We start from the raw sequence: 19,283 nt of genomic DNA on the forward strand, positions 1-19,283 counted from the left end.
TGCAAGAGGGGGATGTGTGTGCATTGGGCGTGCATCTTCATTAGATCGAGTCAAAAGCACGTTGTTCCATAAGCAGCATTTTGGTCTACTGTCAGTAAAGTCTCCTAACCCAAGAGGGACATGCTCATAAAGTTAGTAAGAGTTTAATATATGTTCAGAGAGGCTGCAGAGGATGCCATGCAGGATTTGTGTCATCTGAAAACATAAATTTCAACCTGGAAAGTCAAAAATTCTCCAACAGGTTGTCAAGAAAGGAATTTATAAGCTGAGGCAGCATTAGACTTTTAAAATTTAAGATGATCTTTGGTACCTGGATCCACTAACTCCCTTAGAGATGTCCCCTCCCTGTCTACATAGAGCTAGTATTAGTGAATGGACAGGATAATTCAGCCAACACCAAGAGGAGCTGATTTGTACAAATGGGCAGAAGTTCAATCTAAAGGACTCCAGGAAAGATATAAATAATTACAAACCCAAGTTACAATTATTTAGTAATCTGAAGTTTGTAAAAGTTTCCCTGCTGCTGTCGTTTGCTATTGGTCTCAAGTGAAGCAAGAATGATGACAAGTCTCGTTATTGCTCAGCCTATGTAGTGGAAGCAACACTGGCCATGTTGCTGGTGTCCCTCCACACGTGCCCTAACCGTGTGTGTGGAGGTCCATGGGAAGCTGGGGGCGGGGCTTTCCCAGTCTGCAGTCTCCCCTTGAGCAGAGCAGAGGTGGAGCCTGGGCGGGCCTATGTAGTATTAAGACCCTTCCAGCTCTGAGGGATTTTGAGGCTCTGACTCATTTCCTGATGCTGATGGTAATTGTGAGTGAGGACGAGAGCTGGTTATGGATCAAAATGTTAAAGAGGCAGAGTTTCTATAGCTCCAGGAAGAGAATTCTAAGTGCAAGCATCAGTTGTATGTGTCCTGTGTGGCAGTAAAACAAACACTGAATTTGGGGTCAGAATGTCTGGGCTTAAGCCTCTCTTATTGAGCCTTCTGGCTTCTACTTTCATTCCACAGGAGTAGTGCTGCATGCATCAGCCAGAGTGACTATTTCAGAATATACGTTAGGTCATGTTATCCTCCTGCTTAAATGCTCTAGTGACTTTTGGTTGCACTTGCACATGCATCAGTGGTGTGCTGTAAATGTTTGACAACTGACCCCTATAGAGAGGGATCTAGGAGAAGGGAGGAGAGCATGGATTTGTAGTAATTGCCAATGTCCATGGTGTAAATACCTCTACAAATGTCTACTTGACATTTGCCAGTTCACAAACTCCTGAAAATTAAGTGGCTCTTGTGAGCTAAATGACCCAGACACAGAATATTCCTTCCTACCAAAAACTAGCTTTCTTCTATGGTCCTCAAGGGCAGAGAGGTCTGCTTGCTTGCCAGCTCTATCTTGCTTCATGTTCCCCTCTGATTGTGACACTGTAGCCCTACTGTGTAGTCCTTTCATACTCTAACCTTGATCTCACATAGGGGCCTTCTCACTTGCTGGAGTTTTCCTCTCCAGATTTTGACTGGTTATTTTTTTGCCAACTTGATTTTCTTCTATTTTTAAAAGTATAAACCTTCTATAAAAACAACAGGATAATCCAGGAATATCTAACAGTCAAAGTCAACATAAACTCATCTTTGATGTGGACTGTTACCCACAATACAATACCAAGTTAATACACGCACGTTCTTAGAAGAGTTCTCAAGTTGTTCTTTTTGCCCCTGGCCTCTCCACAAAGTCTATCTGCACCTCCTACAGTCTTCTCAAAGTTTCATAGCAGCTATCCAAAAAGATCTTTATTTCCATATCTAATACACCAGTAAGAGTGGGAGCAGAAGTAAGATTTTGGCTTTTACCCTTGTAGTCAGGCAAAATCTTTCGCTATCTTCATGTCAGCCTTATAATGCAGAAGTGGTGAATGTAATAGGCTGTGCATCATTTATCACACTGGTAAATGAAGTCATTACTAAGGTCCCAAGGCCATCCTATTTTAAAGAGACAAATAGCACCAAGTGCTGTAACAGAATTAAAAATAGGTGATATACTTTTGTTTTAGGACATCAGAGGTGAGAAAGAGGGACTGGGATGAAATAAGACAACAGAACACATGAAATGTCTCTTCTGTAGTTTTAACTGAAGCATTGTTATTCACTTTTTAATTTTCTTATAAGCACAGAATTTGAATATGGAAGTCAATTTTGTGGAAAAGAAACACCATCAAGAACTTTCCTCCAGAATAAAACAATGGTGTTCATTCCTCCAAATTGAAAACCAAACAAAAACTAAAGAACAAAAGATAAAGCCATATAGAAATAAAAGGTAACAAAAATCATATTCTGGGGGGGGAGGTCAGTATATTTCTTAGTCTTTGCTGTGCTGTCTAATTTTCCTTCAGCTGTATTTCAAAAAATTAAGACCCTAGCTCATCAAAACGTACATTTTCATTGTTTTTAAAAATTATAAATAACTATTAAAAAAAGTAGAACACTTGAAGGAATTCACAATCAATTGCCTGACACATTTTAATGTCATATACAGCATGTGGAGGTCAGGAAGGCTATTTACAGCACACGTGATTAGGGACATTCATCTTCAAGGTTTAGCTTCCTTCCAAACTGTAAAATACCCATAATTCCAAGTATGAAGGGATATGACAATCTCCTTCGAGAACTCCATGGGATGATACAGGAGCCTGAACTGTTCTTCACAGAGTGACAGAGCTTCTGTCAAACTGAGACAGTTTCTCTGCGTAAAAATATTTCCCATCCTGATTGAATACTTTCATTGAGAGGTCAAGAATCAGTCTGAGAAACTCCCATTTGGAGTCTTCTTCTGGATGTGGAGATTGGAACAGCTGTCATATCATTAATCACGTAATCAAACTCTCTCTCCCTTCTTTGGTGTACCTCTTCAGTACTGAAATGAAGTCTTCTATGAGAACCTGGTAGCACTCTCCGTCAGGATTGTCTAAGACATCACCACGTGTTTTTCACATATATTTCTTATATCTGTCAATCACCATTTCGTCAATCTCTACCATAGTGACCATCTTTGGTTTCAGTTTGACTATCTCACATAATAAGCCCCCATGTCTGCCTCCCAGCATCAGTACATCTTGGCCAGTGTAATTTTGCCACTGCCATGAAGGCCTGAGTATAAGCCAAATCGCTCTGCCAAATTAACATCCCTACTAAGGATGAGAATATTTCCAAACTGCTTCGAGTGTAGAATTTTAATGTTCTGATAAGGTGAATCTTCATTGTATACCACTTCAGCTATGTCATACTCAAGCAGGGACCTGTCAGCAGTGGGTTAATATCTGTGAATGGCCCCTCCTCAAACTGTGGGTGGTAATATGTTTACCTGCCCAGTACTGTCTTGACTCAATTCTTTTACTTTGTCTTCTATTTTGTTCAAAAGACTGTCAATTTCTTCTTTACCCTGTGCATCACAGTCATAACTCTGAAGGTCCACCAACACAATCCATATGAATAAATTCTCAAATAAGCAAGGCTGCCATTTTTGTTTGTGTAGGTTGCTAAATAGCTGTGGTCCTGCCATCACTTTGTTCCTGGAAAATGGCCTGCAGGCTGTTCAGAATGCTCTCACCATCAGCTTTGGTGCTGAGCATGAAGTCCAGCTTGCTGTGCTGTGCTGCTAGCATGGTGAGGCAAGGCCCTGTGCCATGCATGGGATAGGTAGCCGTGGGAGACTGAGGGGCTGTGTGGCATGTCAGGCTGTAGCCACTGGGATGGCCTTAACTTCAGTGCCTCAAAGAGGCCTTACTTAGATGTCTGATTCTGAAGTGGAGCCCCTCCCACATTCTTACCTCAGCATGCAGTTTATTTCCTTAGCCCACTGCTTTCTGAAATGAGCCCGTGCATTATCACATTGCTTATTTATTTTGTTTTGACATATAAGGTGCAAGGGGAATAGGTTCTTAGGACAGGGCCTGCCACATAGTATGTGGTCAATAGATGTTTGTTGAAGAAATAAAATGATTAATAGGACAAGAACAGATTATTTCTGTTGCAGGATGGAGGTGATTTAAACATTAGGAAAAATGCCAAACAATTCTGGGTATTTATAAACTTGATTTCAGTGATTTCTTTTAAGTTCACAGTTTTAATTTGCTGTGAAGAAAAGCATATATAGATCTCCTAAGACAAGATCAGGGACAGTCCTTTCTGTAAAATGAATTATTTGGAAGACTTCTGAGTCAAGAGGAGGAGAAAGAAAAAAGATGTAATTGGTCTGTTCATTGTTCTGACGGCCTCTGGAGGAGAGGACAAAGGAAGAGAGAGGAAAGCAAGTAGATATTCTTGGCCTCTTCTATGCTCATTTCTTATACTCAGGACCAAGCTTGTTGAAGGACCCTTGTTGTGTTGTACCCACTTGCAAAAGGTTCTAAATTGTTGAAAAACTTGCACCACAGCGAACTTCTAGTAAAATAAAGCCAGGATTTAATTCAAGGCTGGCCAAGATCAAGCTTTGCTTAACTGCATCTCCTGTAAAGGGAGCAGGCTGCCAGGATGGTGTGTTTCAGAGAAATTCTCCAAGGAAACCACCTAAGTGAGGATTCATGCCTAATAGGAGGTGTTCATTGTGGGAATCTCCATTCTTAATTCATTGGGATGAATGAGACACATTTGCATAGTTTGCATTCTTGCAAGTTTGATGTGAATTTCTATAAAGTGGAGAAAGCACATTTCACTGATTACTGTAGCTGCAAGAAAGACCAGCATTCCTGGGAGAATTTTGTACCAATTTCCCCTGAGCAGGACAAGCTTTTTTCTGGTAGTTTCTGTGTGCATCAAAACTGCTGCGACTTGTTGGAATGATACCGTGTGTGTGAACAGTCTTGGCTTATTCATGATGGTTGGCTGGTTTAAGGTTTAGGGTGATGTTTGTGTAATAGAACAGAGTGAATGGGAGGATGGGTGTTCTCCTTCCAGGGGCTCCAACTTTAGGGGTACAAGGGAGCTACAGCTGAAGACCTGTGCTGTGTGCCTAAAGACTCCATGAGCCAGGGTGAACAGGAGAGGTCTTGGGTGTGAAATGTGAGGATGAAAACCCTCTAGGCTAGATCAATGCTTCTTGAACTTAAACATGCAGCCAAAGTACCTGGCACCATTGTTAGTCATCAGATCTTGAAGGTGCCTGGGCTGTCCATCCTAACCAGCTTCTGGATGGTGGGACTGCTGCTGCTCTGGGGACCACAGCACTCCACATTGAGCTCTCCATGCTACTCAACTTGATATGTGGACACTTGTGTCAGCATCAGCGTGACCTGGGAACTTTGTAGAGGTGCAGAATCTCAGGCCCCACCCAAGCCTACTGAGACAGAGTCTATGTATTATTTATTTATTTATTTGTGGAACTGGGTGCCACCGCCTATGTGGCTAAGCTGCTGAACCTGACTGGGAGCAATGAGGAATGAGAAACAAAGACACACAGACATAAAGACACAAAGCTGGGATTGGGAGGACTGCATGTTCCTGGTGGGATACATGAATGCCTACCTAAGCCAAAGTGTTTATTTTATAGGTCAGTGCAAGGGAGTGAATCAGGTGAAATCAAGCTTACATACGTCAGCAATTCTTTTGATCTAAGGTAAAAGGAACAGGGTCTGTGGGCTAATTTTCCTCAGGCTTATTGAAGCTTAACTACAAAACATCTGGTCTGGAAATTGTCAAAGCACGCAGGATATCTTATCTATAGCTATTGATTAATCTGGCGTCAAGGAGTTTCCAAACAATTCTGGTAATTTATTTAGTTCTGCATCAGGGGGCTGGTATGTAAACACAGCAAGTTGTTTTCTTCAAAGGAGTTGCAGGAATGCAGGTCACGACACCAGGTGCCAGGAAGAATGAGAGCAGAAGAGTTTAGCAAGGTCCTACTTGGAGAGGCTTTGCAATCTTCAATACTTCCCAGTCCAAGGTCTGTGCCCAGTCCCCAACATCTCCCCCTACTTTATTTCTTAAATGCTCCCAATACATTTTTACACCCAATTCGAGCAGTCATTATTTGATCCTTTGAGCTCCAACTGAAAGTAAGTAAAACAACAAGTCATTAATAATATAATGCCAATGAAATACCAGAAGGAATGGCTCAGAGTATTTAAAGGGTTAAATCCTTGTAATTCCTCTAACATAGTCTTTGCTATATCTTCAGGAGCGACTACCTGATCATGTACTTGCTGCATAGCTAAAATTTGCTGTCTTAAGGCTTGTAGGTTAAGGGAATCATTATTTTCCCAAGTTCCCATGACATGTGCTTTAGCGAGTTTCCTGGGAAGTCTGTGGCATTGTAGGCTGCTGAAGTAACACAAATATGTTGGAAGCCTGCACGGCACAGTAAATCTTGGTAGAATTTCAGTGTTTAAACTTCATCTCCCATACCCAGCAAAGCAGCTTCTAGAGAATTGAAGTGGATATCGTTTTTTTCATTTATAGCAACCTTGTTGTTAAAAGGCATTACTGACATTGTGTGTTAAGGTATTAAAGTAATGAGCATTTTTTAATTCTTTGGGAGAGGGCTACTACAGCAGTAGTCATGGTGGCAATAGCAGTGATGGCTGCCATAATGCCTGCTATCAAGAGCCCTACAGATCTTTTTTCTCTTACTAATAATGATTTTATTTCTTCAACAACCTATAGTCCTCTATCATGATACCATGGTTCCATGAAATTTGTAGGTACCAATATATAGAGGCTTTGTTTTACTATAAGTAGGCTGTCATTTATGTAATTGTGCACACAAGAAGTTAAATAGCAATTAAAACAAGAGATATCAAAAATAGTTCCATTTCTAGAAATGTTAATTGATCCAGCCAATAAAGCAAAAGGATGTTGAACACAAGCTTGCAAGCCTTTAATAACAAGCTGCCTGAATGGCTAGTTAGATTGATAGTGGCACTAACAGCTCCGAGCTTCCACATATCTGATTGAATGGTTCCTCTGTCTGGTCCCACCAGGGGTGGTCCAATACCCCATAATACAGTTTCAGAAGTGCCAGTATAGGACCAGTACACAAGCTTGCAGCCTGCAACATTAACAGCCATTGGAGAAGCAAATCTACATTGTTCCTATAGGCTTCTTTTCAAAGGCGCCAGGGATTGCATTTGTCATGACAGTGGGGAATGTGAGGCCAATGTGTAGCATTATATGGCTCAGTGGCATTAAAGCCTAAAAATTCTAGATTTTTTTCAAGAAACTGGGTACCATTCCATAACAGAGCACTTTTCCAAATAGGCATGAGTGGGAGACAATAAGGCAAATTTCCCAGACATATGGGTAAAGCAACAGCTTGTCCTGTAAAACTATAATTAGTGACAGTAGGAACCAGGTGTCCATTGGAGTGACCTCCTACTAGCTCAGTCATTAGTAAAAACTGATATAGAAGGACTTTTCCAGGTAACTGCATGAAGCAGAGGTGGATGAGGCACAAAAGCCCAATGTACTAAGTTCTGGGCTTCTGCAGCATTTACCTGTTGACTAATGATGGTAATCATAGCTAACAGAAGAACAGCAGGCGTTTCTTCCTGTCCCCACCCCTTAACAGCATTCTTGGCCATGTCCACCAAGCACTTTATTTGACTGCAAGATAGGGGAGTAGATCCCTGGGTTGTTTTACTGCATTTGTCGATATGATGATGTTGCCTCTTATAGGACTGGTAAGGTGGCAGGATCTCTGTAGGGTTGGTTCTCAGTGGGCTTGGGCTCCTCTCCTCCTCTGTCAGGTAGAGCTTCTGCATCTGATGGCTGATGGGTTCCATGGGTCTTCACAAACCATGAGGGTACCCAAATTGGGCTTTCTGCATCTTCAAGAAAAACACAAGAATGGCCTCGGCCCCATAACAAGACCAGGCTAGGGCCTTGCCAGGCCCTGGTCATTACATCTTTCCAAAATACCTGTGGCAAGTGTTGTTTATTACAATGTTCCCAATGTTTTTCAGCTGGAGTAAAGCCAGATTCAGAGCAATTTAAAAAATTTAAAGTAAAAAGAGCTTTATTAATTTGAGTGGCTGGGGAGCTCTCTCCCCCTTCTTCTCTTTGTAATTGAGGTTTTAAAGTTTGGTGAGCTCATTGGCCTTGTGGATTGTAGGATAGGTCTGTGGAATAAAGAATTTGGTAGGAGGAACAAAAAGCCTTGAAGGTAGTAGATGTATAGCCTGGGCCATTATCAGTTTTAATGTGGCATGGCTTGGCCATCACCTCAAAGGTGGCCAAACAGTGATCTATGACATGGCGTGTTGCTTTCCCTGATCTTGGAGAGGCAAAAACAAAACCAGAGTAAGTATCAATGAGAACATGGACATAACGCTATCATCCAAAAGATGGAATGTGAGTAACATCCATACTCCATAATGTTACAGGATGAAGACCATGACAGTTAACTCCCTCAGAGGGCACAGGCAAACGAGGAGCACAACTTGAACATGATTTAACAATTTGATGAGCTGGTGGAGTGGCTCAGTGGTAGAGTGCTTGCCTACCAAGTATGAGGCCCTGAGTTCAAACCCCAGTACCACCACCACCAAAAAAAAAAAAAGACCCTAACAATTTGATGAGTTTGTTCTTGGCTGATATGAAAATGTTTACGAAGAGCCCTGGGGTTTTGGTGGAATTGAGAATGACTTTGTATGGCCTGTTGTACTGGTGTTCAGTGTTACCTATCCTGGTAATGAGTGGTCATCAATATATTTGTATTTTTATGAATATGGACTGATTATTAACTAATAAGAGTGTTTCTTCTGGAAGATAGCCTCTTTGAGACTGTCTTTCATAGGACCAGATTTCTGACACCTCTAGAAAATGTTGGAATCCTTACCAGTTGGTTGTAGTGTCCTAATTCATAGCCTTGTGGCATATTATGCTGCAGAAGTCTTAAAGTTTATCTTGTCTAACTGTTCACTGAGCAGAGTATCTTCATCAATAGCTATGACTGAGTTGAGCTCAATTTCCTCTGCTTGGTCATGTTTTCCTCGTGTGCAGCCAGATCACTCAATGTTTGTCTCAGACTGGTACAGTGGCAATAGGCAAAGGCCACATTTTAGAATGCATATATGTGTCACCTGCTATTCTGATGAATCTAATAGATGGTTTCTTTTATTGGGACAAAGATTCATTCTCTAATTCATTTACCAGAAATATATTGAGGACATGCTGTGTGCCACTGAGATGAATAAAATAAGTATGACTAGAGACAACATATTGAACAATTTACTTTGCCTGCTAAATACAGCCAAATCAACATGACTAGTTTGAACTGCCCTTGTTGGTGGTTGGAGACACAAGCCAAACTCTGTTTTTGGACTCATTCCCCTGGTACAGTGGCTGATCCGAGCTAAGGTGCTAGCTCGAACTCACCAGAACTCTCAATACCTTGTCGCCCCATCCAATTTTAATACCTAATTTATTGGTCAACTAGACCTTGCAGGAATTTTTTACTATATTTGATTTCACAAAGAACCAAATCCTAATTTTAGTGTCACACATAGGAAAGATCACTGACCTTGGGATGAACCAAGGAAATTCAAATTTCTAGCTGAGTGAGTGTGGGCAAGTTTCTGTTTGGGAACCAGTTTTATCACCTGCAATATGATGCATAAAATGTACTTTGCATGATTGCTGTGAAGCTTAAATAAAATAACTTGGCCTATGGCCTTAAGGATTCTTTCCTCTTCATGCTTGACTCAAGGACTACAAGATGTGCCAGTCATTCCTGCATTATCAAGGACAGAAATTTCTCCAAAGAGACAGTCATTTCTCACCTGTTTCTGGTCAATTCTAGAGATACATGAGTAGTGAAAACAGCAGCTGCATTTGGGGAAGGTGATAAGTGTGGGAGACAGGTTGTTGTTTCCCTGAAAAAGTGCTAATTTCAACAGTGAAGTGAGGTACTGTTGAGCTTTTAGAATTCAGCTTGGAAAAAGATTATTTGCAAAAACACTGGTTTGCTCAAAAGTTCAGATTTGGAATAGATTGAGATTTGTTCTACAAACATCTTTATTATTGCTTATTGTTATAGTGGTAAGTTAGGGCTACATGCAGACCTATTAGTGTTTGGGGGCCTGCAGTCTGCCAGTGGATGCACAAATTATACTCTCAGTGACCAAATTTCATGTTGGGCATGAAAGGGAAATTTTTTAATGAGGGCTTAGATTCAAGGAGAAAAATAGTGTTATGTTTATGAAGCAAAATTATAACTTAAGGAAAGAATTGGAAAATGACTGCAGAGTTCCTTTGGGGTAATCCATGTGTACAGATGGCTCTACTGAGGTGAAGATTGGTGAAACAGCATCAAAATAAAAACCAGAATAAGTACAGCTATGTAGAGAAGTTAGGCTGGGTGATGTCAGCTCCTGGATATGGATGACTGGGAAGAGACCTGGATTGGGCACTTGCTGTGTGGAGGTGGATGAAACACTCAGCCTCCTTGTGTTTCAGCTCCTACATCAAGGAAACAGACATATGGGTAGAAGGTGCAAATACAATGTTGGATATTTGAATGTGAAAGGGATTTATGTTGGACACCTTAAGTCCTAAGCCCAATCCAGCTCAAGGAGAAGGCAGGTAAGAGTCATATCAGTAAGTCATCTTTCAGTCAGTTATGTAAATGAAGCTATGAAATAATGTAAACATGCAAAAAGGATTTTTATTCAGATTTGAAGATCACTATGTGATCTTCCCCATCACCAGAAATAGCATCCTAGTTATATTTTACACAAGCCATTATGAAGTACATTTGTATTAGCTGAAATCTATACCTAGTCTAGCAGAGGTATGTGTCTGAGGCATGGTATAGGAGACTGGGAAGGGTCCCCTTTGGTTTACCTTTTCCCACAGACAGATCACATGAGGATACATTAGAGGCAACTGAGTATAATTCATAGGAAAAGTCAACTGCTGGATTTGTAATATTTCTTTTAAAAGTATGAAGGTGGCTGACCCAACTCCACCAAAAGCACAAATGAAAGCTCTTTTATCCATATTAGCAGGTGTGTTTGTCCCCAGGTACTGAGCTATTGACCTGGCCATTGTAATCAACTTGAGTGGTTCTCCTCCAGACATTAAAATGCCCAGGGGCAGGGCAGTGGAGAAGTTGGTGGTGGGGAAACCAGACACAGATAGCCAGTTCTTTCTGAAGCTCATTTCATAGAATTGGTACTTAAGGGCTGTGGTATCTTCAATGATCACTTCCCACCCCCCAACACACACACACACACACACAAATCTTGTCTCTTGCATTCTGGTTCTCTGGCTTGTGCAAGGTCTGGTAGTTTCCATCTTGTTGACAACCAATAGGTGGTATGCTTATTTAATGCCTTAAGCCAGAGGGATCCAAGATGGTGACTAGAGTGCAGAAGCACACAGTGTGAACTCCATAAATCCAAATTCTTGCTGAGATGCGGGAACCACACTTGGCAGAAAAAAAGCACCAAGAAGAATCAAAACTTCATTACCCTGAGCCCCTAGCCTGTACAAAGCTTCTCCATGCCACATTACACTAAGAAAACAGGAGGGCTCCCATGCTGCCAGACACTGGCTCCAAACCAGCTTGGGAGACATCCAGCAGACCAACAGGTGAGCAAATAAGCATCATGTGGCATTCCCACAGCCACCCCTGGGATAAACCAGCATAGCCCCATGGACAGACTGACCCCCTGCCTTGCAAAAAAAAGAAACCTGAATAATAAACAAGGAACTGAAAAGGAATGCACAGCAGAGGGTGCAGGGTGCTGTAAGTATGCTGGGGAAGGGGGGAGGAGCAAGGAGCTGATATCCATGGGTCCAAGCTGACCAACAGCTGGACCAACAGCTAGTGGGTGATAAGCCTCTGCCTGAAATAGGGCATGTAGTGGTCCACAAAGCTCATCTCCTGAGCCAGTGAACAACATCCAAAGTCAAAGGACACTGCAAAGTTGAAAACAATCAGCAAATCATCATAACACACTGACAGCAGGGAGCGGCTGACAGATCTCTGACCTTGCCCCAGAGAAAGCAGGCAAGGCAAAGAAACAAGCTCCCAATAAACCAACAAAGCAAAAGCCCAACTCTAAAGTAGGATGGCTGGTGAGCCACAGAGCTGATCTCTGGAACCTGAGGAGAAGCCACACCTCACTGAGGGAGGAGCTGACTAAGCATCTGCCACTGAAAGACAGGCAAAAAAACTGGTGAGGCTCCCCTCTCACCTGGAGAGACTAAGACAGAACTTCTGCTTAAGTACCAACACCAGGACCAGATACAGAAGGAGTAACACCAGAAATACTAAGACTGAAATTCTGTTGTTCCTGAACCTGGAATTTTTTAATGTGTTTTTTTGTTTGTTTGTTTGTTTTCTTCCCTGTTTATTTGTCCAACACCTCTCCCTGTGGATTTTTTTGGTTTTCTCTCTCTTTTTTTCTTTCTTTCTTTGTTTTGTTAGTTTTACTATTGTGAGTTAGCTAACACTACATTACAAACAGACCAGGGACAGAAACAGCACACATACACTAACCTAAAACACAACACACCCACAAAACAAAATTAAACCAAGGGAAAGAAAACAGGTGACTGAAACCACCAATAGCCCATCAAGAACATAGTTACACAGTAGCAAGTGGAGTGATGGGAAGATGAAAAAGGGATAGAAACCATTCCCTGCCCCCCAAGATAATTTAATACAGGATTCAGAGGGAAATGAAGAAAATGGATACCCAGTTTCAGACTCCAACAAACAAAGATAAATTATGCCAAGGAAGCCAACAAGAACATTCTGAAAGAAGAAATCATGCAAGTAATCATTGAGAATTTCGTGGAGATGTTACTAGGCCTGGTTAACCAAAACATACAAGAGGCACTCAAGAAATTCCAAGACAACAACAATAAAGAATATGAGAAGACAACAAAAATGAATAAATTATCTACTAGGAGCCCTAAATAAACACCAAAGTGAAACAGAGAACACTATAAATAGAGAGATAAATGAATTAAAGATGAAAATTGACAATATTAAAGAGAAAGTGACCCATAATATGGAAAACCTCAGAAAAAAGAATGAAACAGAAATACAAAACACAATGGAAAGCCACTGTAGCAGACTAGAACAAGCAGAAGATAGAATATCAGAACTTGAAGATGAAATAGAAATTAAAGGAAAAACTGAAAAGCTATTAGTCAAACAACTCAAAATCTGTGAAAGAAATATGCAAGAACTCACCAACTCCATCAAAAGACCAAACCTGAGAATCATGGGCATTGAAGAAGAGGTGTAAGCAAATGGAATTTGTAATATAGTCAATATAATCAACATATTATCAACAATCAACATATTGTTGAATATAATATAGTCAACTATAGTCTTTGACAAGATCCAACACCACTTCATGATAAAAGCGCTAAGAAAACTATGAATAGAAGGAATGTACCTCAACATTAAAGGCTATATATGACAAACCTACAGCCAAAATCATGCTTAATGGTGAAAAACTGAGACCATTTCCTCTAAAATTAGGAACGAGACAAGGATGCCCACTATCCCCACTCTTATTCAACATAGTACTGGAATTTCTAGCCAGAGCAATTAGGCAAGAAGAAGGAATAAAAGGAATACAAATAGGTAAAGAAACTATCAAAATATCCCTATTTGCAGACGACATGATCCTATACCTTAAAGACCCAAAAAACTCTACCCCAAAACTCTTAGATACCATAAACAGCTACAGCAAGGTGGCAGGATACAAAATCAACTTACAAAAATCATTAGGTTTTCTATATACCAAAAATGAACAAATTGAGAAAGAATATATGGAAACAATTCCATTCACAATAGCCTCAAAAAAAATCAAATACCTAGGAGTAAACTTAACAAAGGATGTGAACGACCTCTACAAGGAAAACTACAAACCTCTGAAGAAAGAGATCGTGGAAGACTATAGAAGGTGGAGAGATCTCCCATGCTCATGGATTGGTAGAATCAACATAGTAAAAATGGCTATACTACCAAGAGCAATCTACATGTTCTTCACAATTTCCATCAAATCCCAATGACATTCATCACAGAGATTGAAAAATCTTCCCTAAAATTCATTTGGAAATACAAGAGACCGTGAATAGCCAAGGCAATACTCAGCAAAAGGAGCAATGCTGGAAGTATCCCAATATCTGATTTCAAACTATATTACAAAGCAATAGCAATAAAAGCATGGTACTGGCACAAAAATAGACATGAAGACCAGTGGAAAAGAATAGAGGACCTGGATATGAATCCACACAACTATGTCCACCTTATTTTTGACAAAGGCACAAAAAACATACTATGGAAAATAGACAGCCTCTTCAACAAATGTTGCTGGGAAAAGTGGTTATCCATCTGCAAAAAACTGAAACTAGATCCATGTTTATCACCCTGTACTAGTGACAAGTCAAATTGGATCAGACCTGAAACTCTGAAGTTAGTACAGGGAAGTGCAGGGAATACTCTGGAAGTAATAAGTATAGGCAAGGACTTCCTCAGTAGAACCCCAGCAGCTCAGCAACTAAGAGAAAGAATGGACAAATGGGTCTTCATAAAATTAAAAATCTTCTGCACAACTAAAGAAATGGTGTCTCAACTGAAGAGACCACCCACAGAGTGAGAAAAAATATTTCCCACCTATACATCAGACAAAGGACTGATAACCAGAATTTACAGGGAAGTTAAAAAACTAAACTCTCCCAAAATCAATGAACCAATAAAGAAATGGGCAACTGAACTAAACAGAACTTTCTCAAAAGAAGAAATTCAAATGGCCAAAAAACACATGAAAAAATACTCACCATCTCTAGCCATAAAGGAAATGCAAATAAAAATCACACTAAGATTTCACCTCACCTCTGTTAAAATAGCTATCATAAAAAACACCACCACCAACAGGTGTTGGCAAGGATGTGGGGAAAAAGGAACCCTTGTATACTGCTGGTGGGGATGCAAGCTAGTGCAACCACTCTGGAAAAAAATATGAAGTCTTAAAAATCTAAACATAGATCTGCCATATGTTCCAGCAATCTCGCTCTTGGGGATATACTGAAAGGAATTTGACACAGGTTACTCCAGAGGCACCTGCACACCCATGTTTATTGTAGCGCTATTCACAATAGCCAAGTTATGGAAACAGTCACAATGCCCCACTACAGACAAATGGATTAAGAAAATGTGGTACTTATACACAATGGTGTTTTACTCAGCTGTGAAGAAGAATGAACTTATTCTCAAGTAAATGGATGGAACTGGAGAACATCATTCTGAGCGAGGTTAGCCAGGCTCAGAGGACCAAAAATCATATGTTCCCCCTCATTACTGGACTTTAGATCTAGGGCAAATACAGCAATGTTGTTGGACTTGGGTCACATGCTAAGGGAAGATCACATAAAGGAAGTATGGGGTTAGGTAGGAAACCCAAAACATGAAAGTATTTGATGTCCCAACTGCAGAGGTGCTAATACAGAAACCTTAAAGCAACAGAGGTCAATATGGGAAGGTGATCAGGAACTAGTGAAAAGGTCAGGTAGAGATTAATTAATTTTGATTGTAACACACTTGTGCATGGAAGCAATGCTAGAAATCTCTCTGTATAGCTGTCCTTATCTCAAATAGCAGAAACACTTGTCTTTCTATTATTGCTTATGTCTTCTCTTCAACAAAATTGGAGAAAAGAGCAGAACAGGTTCTGCCTGGAAGTGAGTGAGGGGAGGTGGGTGGTGTGGTGGGAGCAGTGGGCAGGGGGGAGAAATGACCCAAACAATGTATGCACATATGAATAAATGAATAAAAAAATACCTCAGGCCACCAAATGTTTACTACCTTAGGTTGACACTACTTGATAAGGGAGGGTGGTTTCCATGTGAGCTACTGATGAGAAATGCTCCAGAGTAGGTACTGATGAATCTTCTCTATTGTTTGAGGCACTTGACTGAATTTCTTGGGATAAAAATCATTTCCAGCAGGTTGCTCATCTCATCTGGGTGCACAGACAAATCATATACTTTTTGTATATCTTCAATTTACTGTCCTCACAATGTCTTCATATGGAATCATCTCAGAAATGTAACCAAGACAACTTTTATCATCACCATGGCAGTGTACAACTATGGGGCCCAAAGCTAAATGGCTGAAAGTACCTGTAAGGAACCTATGGAAACAATCACACAGTTATCCATAGTGTCATAGGTGGAGTGAAGCAATGCAGTCTCTTTGATTCACTCTAAATACGAGGTCAGTCAGAACATGACCATAATTTCTGCTTCACTGAGACCATGATTGTTGATTAAACAAGCCTGTTTCTCACTCAGTGTGATTCACCTCTTGTGATACAGACCAACCTTAGGCAGTCCCCAGTTTTGCCTTTCATGTAAATGAGCTGGGGTAAAGCAATGCGAATCACCTTATTAGAGGCAATTAGGATATTCCAACTAGCTCTGTAGAATAGCCACAAATGAGTCACCAAGGCAGATTTTTTTGTGTGATGTCATGTAACCTGATAAAAAGGGACAAAAGCAGGTAAAAGATGTGGGTTTCTGGTCTATCAGTGCCAAGCATCTAACTTTTGGATTTTGAGATAGGGTCTTGCTATGCAGTGCAGGCTGACCTTTGAACTCACAATCCTCTTGCCTCAGCATCCTGAGTCCTGAGATAACAGTCATGCACCACCATACCCAGAAACATTTATTATTTTTAGTGATGCAGAAAATTAGGATTACAGCTGTCTGTTTGGTCCATTTCTGTATTTATGTGGCCCCTGAATATGGGAGATGTTTGATAAATTATCATTGACCATTTGACTGATTACCTGGCATTCTCTGGGTAGCCTGTGTAGAAAGAGGATAAATTAAAAGTATTGGGTTAGCATCATATTTTGACACTATATGAAAGTGGAAAATGAGAGCCATGAAGGAACTACATGGATAATCCAAGCTTGAAATCAGTGTTGCCCAAAATGTGACACATTAGAGGACAGAATCTCCAGCACACATCAACATTAGGAAAATCAAAAGCTCAATCTCTTTTAGCAAGCAAGTTCTGTTTAGAGGAAGACCTACTGCTAATGGGGTCATTTGATGAACCAACGGCCATCTGTAAAAATGTTATCTTTGATTTCATTTGATTTCTGTCTAAGGCAGAAATGGATTGCCTTTGCTAGGCAGGTGCTGCAGCTGAATCTAGATGATGACAAAGTGATGAGTTTAAATGACTGGGTAGATTCGCTGGGTTAAAAAAGATTTAGCCAAATGAAAGGGCTGGTGTTTTTCCATTTTGACCTATGATATGGAAACCATTTAGATAGTCCTCAGAACTGTAGACTCAGCATCTCTGGCTTTTGAGAATGAATATGGTAGCCGTGTTCCAACCTACGGGATACATGGGCTCCTGGTCAGGTGGAAGAGGGGAAAGCAGTAAAAAGAATGAAATGCATGTGGTACAAACACACAGAAACAGAGCAGATTTGACAGTTGACATTGTCGAGAGCACATTCTGTTTTAAGGAAGGACTCTTACATTCTTAAAGGTTTCAAGAATAAATTCATTGGGCTTAAAGAAATTCTCAACTTTGTGCATTTCTTCCAATATTCAGAATGTTAGTTCCTTTTTTCATTGGGTAGCCATCAATCACATCGTCTTCCAAGGCTCTGCACATGACTAAATCCACATCAGGGTGGTACTGCAGGCTCTCATAGATGAAGTTTTCCACTACTTTCAATTTTTGTATATCATCCATCTGTATGTCTCTTTCACCTGTGGGAACAGATAAGAAAGTCAAGGAAAGTAATGTTAGTTTAGTAAGTGGTGGACATTAAAGCTTCTATTTTTCTCTCCAGAACAATTTGCCCTTGGTTGAAAAATTATGTTTTTAATTCTAATGCATACCACTCACCAAATATAACATGTTTGGTTCATGGAGGGTTTTATAAAAGTTAAGAAATGAAGACAATTATCTTAAAACCTTGGAAAATTTGTGGAAAAGTTGAGGTTTCCTGGAAATTCAGAAAACTTGATAACATTGGCTCTGCATTCCCACATGGCAACAGTGGGCTGAAGGTGATGAACCCATTACCCTTTTAGAGGGGGCGGAGCCTCTACAGTTTCATGTAGACCATGCTCAGTTTGTCTCACACATTAATCTTATCTGCATGGCTCAGAAGACTTTGCTTGCTTCCTCCCTACTTTAACTTCTAGAGAACATTCAATTATCTCTCAGTTTGTGAACAAACTCCACCACCACCACTCCAGTGCAGGATGCACAGGCTGCTGCTCAGTCAAACAAAACAGTGGATTTTGTCCATTTCAACATTTGCTCCTCCGTTTATCTGCGCTGTTGCCTGTCCACATGTCACTGATGGTTCCTCATGCCCCACTGAGAACAACTTGTTGCATTGGAAAGGCAAGAACTCCCTTATCCTCACCGCAACAAAATAGGTGCCACCTATCAGCCCTTGATGGGCTGGGGATTGATGGGCACCCCCACTGTCTCAGTCTGCTCTTAGTCAAAGAGACTTGACTATATGCCAGATGTGGCAAATCTTCAGAGTATCTTTAAATCAGCCACCACTTTTGCAGAAGCAAAACCAGCCCAGGGTGCTGAGGCAGCTCTGTCTCCTCAATAAGATATCTAGGAAGGATTGAGAACTCTAACCAAGAGTAAGATCTCTGTCCCTCATGTTCTGCTCTTTGCCCCCAAGGATCTTATGAGGTATATATAACTGAGGTGAGGAGGGTGAAGGAAAGATCATGGAGAAGGTGAAAAAAATATCATGGAGAAGACTACCAAAGGCATTCACTGGGAAGTAATGACCTTGTCTGTGTACAGAGCACAGGAAGGAGCACAGACACATGTGCAAAAGGCTTAGCTGATTCCCCATCTTTTCAGAGATCCCACAAACACTTTTCACCTCTTGAGGAATTTCAATCAAACTTGTTTTAAAAGCTGTGATCACAAAAGCAATTTCTCCCCTGCCCTGAACTCCATCCTTCCACAGTGCCCTCTCTCTTCACTCTGTTGAGATTGGTGGGTTTCTTTCTTTCACAGCCTATAAGTCCTGCGGGTACACAGATGGTACTGGCTGGTTCTTTGCCATACTTATGCACTTGGCAAAGAACATGGTAACCTGATAGGAGGTGTTTGAGAAAACCTTGTGGAATTTGGGGCCTCTGTTACTCCGGTTCCTTGCTCTCTGCCTTTCCAAGCAGCTTCCCACCTGTGGGATGCATCTGAGATCCCTACCTTCACATATTTAACTCTTTGCTGAAATTCTCCTAAGAGTTAACTATTGCAGGT

General features: G+C 40.8%; 1 non-coding gene and 2 pseudogenes across 1 annotated transcript; 1 reads left to right on the forward strand and 2 right to left on the reverse strand.

Annotated features, from left to right (window-relative positions):
- Positions 1-2,582: 2,582 nt before the first annotated feature.
- LOC109702848 (spermine synthase pseudogene) lies at positions 2,583-3,654 on the reverse strand (annotated as a pseudogene).
- A 4,799-nt stretch (positions 3,655-8,453) lies between these two features.
- Trnag-acc (transfer RNA glycine (anticodon ACC)) lies at positions 8,454-8,525 on the forward strand. The gene has a single exon. It is a non-coding gene; the product is annotated as a tRNA-Gly (tRNA).
- Positions 8,526-15,848: 7,323 nt separating this feature from the next.
- The window catches only part of LOC109702847 (aromatase-like), a 41,843-nt pseudogene continuing 38,408 nt past the window's right edge, over positions 15,849-19,283 (reverse strand).

Source organism: Castor canadensis, chromosome 2 (genome assembly GCF_047511655.1).
Source record: "Castor canadensis chromosome 2, mCasCan1.hap1v2, whole genome shotgun sequence".
Taxonomy (NCBI): domain Eukaryota; kingdom Metazoa; phylum Chordata; class Mammalia; order Rodentia; family Castoridae; genus Castor; species Castor canadensis.